Source organism: Lolium rigidum, chromosome 6, assembly GCF_022539505.1.
Source record: "Lolium rigidum isolate FL_2022 chromosome 6, APGP_CSIRO_Lrig_0.1, whole genome shotgun sequence".
In the NCBI taxonomy this organism is placed as follows: domain Eukaryota; kingdom Viridiplantae; phylum Streptophyta; class Magnoliopsida; order Poales; family Poaceae; genus Lolium; species Lolium rigidum.
In genome coordinates this window covers 52175102-52184002 of record NC_061513.1, presented here as the reverse complement: position 1 = coordinate 52184002, position 8901 = coordinate 52175102, and positions in this window count along the sequence as shown.

The following is an 8901-nucleotide window of genomic DNA, read 5'->3' as shown; positions in this document are numbered from 1 at the left end:
GGGCATCCCCAAGCTTAGACGCTTGAGTCTTCTTGAAATATGCAGGGGTGAACCACCGGGGCATCCCCAAGCTTAGAAGCTTTCACTCTTCTTGATCATAGTATATCATCCTCCTCTCTTGACCCTTGAAAACTTCCTTCACACCAAACTCGAAACAAACTCATTAGAGGGTTAGTGCATAATCAAAAACTCACCTGTTCAGAGGTGACACAATCATTCTTAACACTTCTGGACATTGCCCAAAGCTACTGGAAGTCAATGGAACAAAGAAATCCACCCAACACAGCGAAAGAAGCAATGCGAAATAAAAGGCAGAATCTGTCAAAACAGAACAGTCCGTAAAGACGAATTTTAAAATGGCACCAGACTTGCTCAGATGAAAATGCTCAAATTGAATGAAAGTTGCGTACATATCTGAGGATCACTCACGTAAATTGGCATAATTTTCTGAGTTACCTACAGAGAATTTTGCCCAGATTCGTGACAGCAAAGAAATCTGTTTCTGCGCAGTAATCCAAATCTAGTATCAACCTTTCTATCAACGACTTTACTTGGCACAACAAAACACAAAACTAAGATAAGGAGAGGTTGCTACAGTATTAACAACTTCCAAGACACAAATATAAAATAGAGGTACTGTAGCAAAATAAACACATGGGTTATCTCCCAAGAAGTTCTTTCTTTATAGTCATTAAGATGGACTCAGCAGTTTTAATGATGCACTCGCAAGAAATAGTATTTGAAGCAAAAGAGAGCATCAAGAGACAAATTCAAAACAAATTTAAGTCTAACATGCTTCCTATGCATAGGAATCTTGTAAGTAAACAAGTTCATGAAGAGCAAAGTGACAAGCATAGGAAGATAGAACAAGTGTAGCTTCAAAAATTTCAGCACATAGAGAGGTATTTTAGTAACATGAAAATTTCTACAACCATATTTTCCTCTCTCATAATAACTTGCAGTAGCATCATGAGCAAACTCAACAATATAACTATCACATAAAGCATTCTTATCATGAGTCTCATGCATAAAATTATTACTCTCCACATAAGCATAATCAATTTTATTAGTTGTAGTGGGAGCAAATTCAACAAAGTAGCTATCATTATTATTCTCATTAAGTGTAGGAGGCATAGTATAATCACAACAAAATTTACTCTCCATAGTAGGTGGCACCAAAAGACCACTATCATTATAATCATCATAAATAGGAGGCAAAGTATCATCAAAAAAAATTTCTCCTCAATGCTTGGGGGACTAAAAAGATCATGAAAACCAGCTTCCCCAAGCTTAGAACTTTCTATATCATTATCAACAATGGTGTTCAAAGCGTTCATACTAATATTACTACCAGTATGCAAATAAGGTTCCACAGGTTTTTTAATTTTCGCATCAAACGATCCATGTTTTAAATCAGGAAATAGAATAAGAAGCTCATTGTTGTCCATTATGCCAAACTAGTGTAAACAAGAAACAAAAAGATGCAATTGCAGGATCTAAAGGAAATAGCTTCGAGTACTTAAAACGGCGAAAATAGCTTAGTAGCCGAGATCCGGAGTGTGAGTACCTTTTACCTTTCCTCCCCGGCAACGGCGCCAGAAAATAGCTTGATGTCTACGGGAGCTTCTATTCTTGTAGACAGTGTTGGGCCTCCAAGAGCAGAGGTTTGTAGAACAACAGCAAGTTTTCCCTTAAGTGGATCACCCAAGGTTTGTCGAACTCAGGGAGGAAGAGGTCAAAGATATCCCTCTCATGCAACCACTGCAACCACAAAGCAAGAAGTCTCTTGTGTCCCCAACACACCTAATAGGTGCACTAGTTCGGCGAAGAGATAGTGAAATACAGGTGGTATGAATAAGTATGAGCAGTAGTAACGCAGCGATAGTAACGCGATAGAAACAATAAACAAGCAACGATAGCGAGTATTTAGGAACAAGGCCTAGGGATTACACTTTCACTAGTGGACACTCTCAACATTGATCGCATAATAAATAACTCTTTCTCATATGTGCTACATACACTCTTTTGTTGGATGACAAACACCGGTCGTTGTGTAGGGCTACAAGAGCACCTCAATGCCGGAGTTAACAAGCTCCACAACATTCGATGTTCATATTTAAATAACCTTAGAGCATAATAGATCATTGCAAAATAAACCAAGAACTAACATAGCGCACACACTTGTCCACATTACACTATGAAGGAGGAATAGATCACATCAATACTATCATAATGATAATTAACTCCACAATCTACAAGAGATCATGATCATAGCCTACGACAAGAACCACACGGTGCACACACTAGTCACCTTTACACCATGCAGGAGGAATAGACTACTTTAATAACATCACATGAGTAGCACACAACTAGTAGTGATACAAAACTCATCATATGGATCTCAATCATGTAAAGCAGCTCATGAGATCATTGTATTGAAGTACATAGGAGAGAGATTAACCACATAGCTACCGGTACAGCCCCGAGCCTCGATGGAGAACTACTCCCTCCTCATGGGAGACAGCAGCGTTGATGAAGATGGCGGTGGTGTCGATGGAGAAGCCTTCCGGGGGCACTTCCCCGTCCCGGTGGCGTGCCGGAACAGAGACTCCTGCCCCCAGATCTTGGCTTCGCGATGGCGGCGGCTCTGGAAGGTTTCTCGTACCGTGGCTTTTCCGTATCGAGGTTTTAGGTCCAGGGGCTTTATATAGGCGAAGAGGCGGCGTCAGAAGGTCGAAGGGGCGCCGACACAATAGGGGGGCGCGGGCCCCCCCTTGGCCGCGCCGGCCTACGGTTTGGTGGGCCTGTGCCCCCTCTCTGGCGGTTCTCGTGTGTTCTGGATGCTTCCGGGAAAAATAGGAACCTGGGCGTTGATTTCGTCCAATTCCAAGAATATTTCGTTACTAGGATTTCTGAAACCAAAAACAGCAGAAAACAGCAACTGGCCTTTCGGCATCTCGTCAATAGGTTAGTTCCAGAAAATGCATAAATATGACATAAAATGTGCATATAACATGTAGATGTCATCAATAATGTAGCATGGAACATAAGAAATTATCGATACGTCGGAGACGTATCACATGGTTACCGCTCAACAAGCAACTTATTAAGAAATAAGACACATAAGTACATATTCTTCACCACAATAGTTTTTAAGGCTATTTTTCCCATGAGCTATATATTGCAAAGACAAAGGATAGAATTTTAATGGTAGCACTCAAGTAATTTACTTTGGAATGGCGGAGAAATACCATGTAGTAGGTAGGTATGGTGGACACAAATGGCATAGTTTTTGGCTCAAGGATTTGGATGCACGAGAAGAATTCCTCTCAATACAAGGCTAGGCTAGCAAGGTTATTTGAAGCAAACTCAAGTATAAAACGGTGCAGCAAAACTCACATATGAACATATTGTAAGCATTATAAGACTTTACATCGTCTCCTTGTTGTTCAAACACCTCAACCAGAAAATATCTATACTCTAGAGACCAATCATGCAAACCAAATTTTAACAAGCTCTATGTAGTTCTTCAATAATGGGTGCAAAGTACATGATGCAAGAGCTTAAACATGATCTATATGAGCACAACAATTGCCAAGTATCAAATTATTCAAGACATTATACCATTTACCACATGCGGCATTTTCCGTTTCCAACCATATAACAATGAATGAAATAGTTCAACTTTCGCAATGAACATTAAAAGTAAAGCTAAGAACATATGTGTTTATACGAAACAGCGGAGCGTGTCTCTCTCCCAAACAAAGAATGCTAGGATCCGATTTTATTCAAACAAAAACAAAAACAAAAACAAACAGACGCTCCAAGTAAAGCACATAAGATGTGACGGGATAAAAATATAGTTTCACTAGAGGTGACTCGATAAGTTGTCGATGAAGAAGGGATGCCTTGGGCATCCCCAAGCTTAGATGCTTGAGTCTTCTTAAAATATGCAGGGATGAACCACGGGGCATCCCCAAGCTTAGACTTTTCACTCTTCTTGATCATATTGTATCATCCTCCTCTCTTGACCCTTGAAAACTTCCTCCACACCAAACTCAAAACAATCTCATTAGTGGGTTAGTGCATAATTGAAAATTCATATATTCAGAGGTGACATAATCATTCTTAACACTTCTAGACATGGCACAAAGCTACTGAAAGTTAATGGAACAAAGAAAATCCATCAAACATAGCAAAACAGGCAATGCGAAATAAAAGGCAGAATCTGTCAAAACAAAACAGTCCGTAAAGACGAATTTTTTAGAGGCACCAGACTTGCTCAGATGAAAATGCCCAAATTGAATGAAAGTTGCGTACATATCAGGGGATCACGCACGTAAATTGGCAGATTTTTCTAAATTTTCTACAGCAGGGGCGGCTCAATTTCGTGACAGCAAGAAATCTGTTTCTGCGCAGCAATCCAAATCTAGTATTGACTTTACTATCAAAGACTTTACTTGGCACAACAATGCAATAAAATAAGATAAGGAGAGGTTGCTACAGTAGTAACAACTTCCAAGACTCAAATATATAATAAAGTGCAGAAGTAAAATAATGGGTTGTCTCCCATAAGCGCTTTTCTTTAACGCCTTTCAGCTAGGCGCAGAAAGTGTGTATCAAGTATTATCAAGAGATGAAGCATTAGCATTCTTACCAGGGGCTTTGCGATTACCCTTCTTACACTTATTCTTACTCTTCGGTTTAGGGAATATATGTCCACATCCCGGTATAGAGGATTTTAGAGTGCCTTTCTCCACATCTATGGTTACTCCCAAGAGTTTCAGCAACGATCTTCCAAGTGTGACTTGTCCTGTCCCTACACATTCAATAACGAGATAATCAGTGGATACCGTTCTTCCAAGAAGGGTTGTGAATACTCCTTCAGTTATTCCTTTAGGAATTATAACAGAGTTATCAGTAAGAGTTATTCCTTCTCCACCTTCAGTAAGTACCCAAAGTGTCAAGGATTCATAAATACTTTCAGGCATAAGGCAAAATTCAGTCATAATATCACAACGGGCATTAAATTTTTTACCATCAATAGTGACTTTAATAGTGGGGTCCCACATTGAAGGTTCAGAGTTTATTGGAACATAATCAAAATGCTCACGAATCCGACCATACCCTTCTTTTAAGCAAGATATACTTGTCTCAAGAGTGTTCAATCTATTATAAATGCTAACAAGAGATGGATCAAAATTATTAGTGGAGCTAGATGATGTAACCAATTTTTTTATGGCATTAAAAGCTTGATCCCCATCACAGTGAAGGAAATCTCCTCCCACTACAGCATCTAAGGCATATCTATAGCGAAGAATAAGCCCAAAATAAAAGTTACTAAGAAGCAAACTTAGAGTCATTTTAGGTTCAGTTTTACTATAAGAATCAAAAATTCTAGACCAAGTTTCTTTAAAACTCTCTTCACCACCTTGTTTAAAAGTGAAGATCGATTCCTCAGGTGATAGAGTAACAACTACAGGACTAGTCATGATAATAAAATAAAGTAAATGCAAGTAACTAATTTTTTTGTGTTTTTAATATAGAGAACAAGACAGTAAATAAAGTAAAACTAGCAACTAATTTTTTTGTATTCTTTATATAAGAGCAAACAAAGCAGTAAATAACGTAAAGTAAAGCAAGACAAAAACAAAGTAAAGAGATTGGATGTGGGAGACTCCCCTTGCAGCGTGTCTTGATCTCCCCGGCAACGGCGCCGTAGAATTTACTTGCTGCGTGTAGTTGACACGTCCGTTGGGAACCCCAAGAGGAAGGTGTGATGCGCACAACGATAAGTTTCCCTCGATAAGAAACCAAGGTTATCGAACCAGTAGGAGTCAAGGAACACGTGAAGGTTGTTGGTGGCGGAGTGTAGTGCGGCGCAACACCGAGGATTCCGGCGCCAACGTGGAACCTGCACAACACAATCAAAGTACTTTGCCCCAACGTAACGAGTGAGGTTGTCAATCTCACCGGCTTGTCTGTAAACAAAGGATTAGATGTATAGTGTGGATGATGATGGTTGTTTGCGAAGAACAGTAAAGAACAATTGCGGTAGATTGTATTTCGGATGTAAAGAATTGGACCGGGTCCACAGTTCACTAGTGGTGTCTCTCCCATAAGATAAACAGATGTTGGGTGAACAAATTACGGTTGGGCAATTGACAAATAAAGAAGGCATAACAATGCACATACATATATCATGATGAGTACTATGAGATTTAATCGGGGCATTACGACAAAGTACATAGACCGCTATCCAGACATGCATCTATGCCTAAAAAGTCCACCTTCGGAGTTATCATCCGAACCCCTCCAAGTATTAAGTTGCAAACAACGAGACAATTGCATTAAGTATGGTGCGTAATGTAATCAACACAAATATCCTTAGACAAAGCATCGATGTTTTATCCCTAGTGGCAACATCACATCCACAACCTTAGAACTTTCCGTCACTCGTCCCAGATTCAATGGAGGCATGAACCCACTATCGAGCATAAATACTCCCTCTTGGAGTCACAAGTATCAACTTGGCCAGAGCCTCTACTAGCAACGGAGAGCATGCAAGAACATAAACAACATATATGATAGATTGATAATCAACTTGACATAGTATTCAATATTCATCGGATCCCAACAAACACAACATGTAGCATTACAAATAGATGATCTTGGTCATGATAGGCAGCTCACAAGATCTAACATGATAGCACAATGAGGAGAAGACAACCATCTAGCTACTGCTATGGACCCATAGTCCAGGGGTGGACTACTCACACATCGATCCGGAGGCGATCATGGCGATGAAGAGACCTCCGGGAGATGATTCCCCTCTCCGGCAGGGTGCCGGAGGCGATCTCCCGAATCCCCCGAGATGGGATTGGCTGCGGCGGCGTCTCTGTAAGGTTTTCCGTATCGTGGCTCTCGGTACTAGGGTATTCGCGACGAAGGCTTTAAGTAGGTGGAAGGGCGGAGTCGGAGGAGTCACGGGGGCCCCACACGCTAGGGCCGCGCGGGCCCCCTCTAGGCCGCGCCGCCCTAATGTGGCGGCGCCCCGTGGCCCCACTTCGTATCTCCCTCGGTCTTCTGGAAGCTTCGTGGAAAAATAGGACCCTGGGCGTTGGTTTCGTCCAATTCCGAGAATATTTCCTTTGTAGGATTTCTGAAACCAAAAATAGCAGAAAACAGCAACTAGCTCTTCGGCATCTCGTCAATAGGTTAGTGCCGGAAAATGCATAATAATGACATATAATGTGTATAAAACATGTGAGTATCATCATAAAAGTAGCATGGAACATAAGAAATTATAGATACGTTTGAGACGTATCAATGGCTTGCCTCTCCCAGTGCAGACGGGTTATTTTTCACGTCGATGATGATGTTGCTACCTCAAGATCTCCCTTTGCACCTCCCTAGTGCTTCGTTCGTGTTAGAGGGGATCAACGATTTATTTTGTAAACAAATTGGAAGCCTTAGCCCTGCATTAGATTAATAAGGGTGAAACGGCAGATATGAAGTGTTGAAAGATCCTCTTACAAGCAATCGTACACCAGAATAAAGAAGATTACGAAGAAACACAACTTAAAGGTTGAGGCCCTCATCCATCCTCTTGATCAGAACGTTGGAGAAGACAGGTTGAGAAGGTATGCAACCGGAGAAGGCCCATCTTTCCTGCCCAGGTCACCATCCATGTATAGTCATCCGCCTCCACCTCCTAAGAAGGCCCATGCTTTCCCGCCTAGAGTTGAAGGGCGTTACTCCGCCGTGAGGCAGAGTAGCTCCCTCTAGAGCACAAAAGGCACTCATGATAGGTTGCCTAGGGCAAGAACTACCAACATGATAACCTCTTCATGCGAAACCCGCGGACATCGTCATCGACCACAACACTGATCACACATCAAGGCGCAACGTTTAGTCCGAAATCGCCGAAAGAAGGCACGGCTGAAAGATTGGCAGCACTGGACACAAATGCCGCCAACTCATGCTAGACATAACGGCCCTGGTTTTCATGTTTTTCTCCTTTTTGTGGTTGTTTTTATTATTGTAAGCTGTTCATCAGCATCTCCGCCGTAAGGGGCTTTATTAATTTAAGATGGGCACTCACTTGAGTGCCTTCTACTCCCTCCGTTCCTTTTTAATTGACTCGGATTGAGTACAAATTTGTACTAAATTCGAGTCAATTAAAAAAGAACGGAGGGAGTATCTAATAAAAATGTTGCTATTCTTCGGGGGAGATTGTTGCAGCGATATTTGTTAAGTCTTTTATGGTAGAGAATCCTTTTCCTTGAAGGGCAGAAGATTCATTCTGACAGCTTCAGTGTTGAGTTTTAATATCAAGCTAGGGTTTATACATTAATTCTTTATCAGTGTCAATGTCACTACCACTTCCCTTATCAGAGTCTTGTAAGTCAATGTTAGTGGCAGCAGAGAACAATAAGCATGATACTTAGAACTTCCCTGTTTTTCCTAAACAGAAGCAGTTCTGTTCAAGGGAAGACTCTTGAGAAAAAAAGGGGGACAATGTGTGTAAGCACAGAAGTTGATTTATCAACATCCACGAGATATGATGGACCTTCTCGATGGGAACCTGGCAAAGAACCAACATGCACCCCCGATCTAAGTATTTGTTGCCTGAGTATCACTCATGAACACATTTTCCCTAATAGTATCACGCATGATGCAAGTCATAGTTAAGAATGGCTCAATGACTTCCAGTAAACATTTTCCCCCAAATGTCATTTTAAGGTATAAACCGAACTTGGTGGTTCCTTGCGGCATAAATTGCAGTGAACTGTTCAAGGACAAAAGGAGAACAGACCTTCAAATTAAACTTTGCTGAAGGCTGAAGCATGCTCAAACATCTTATATGGTATCGGGCAATTCACTCGGTAAGAAATTCCA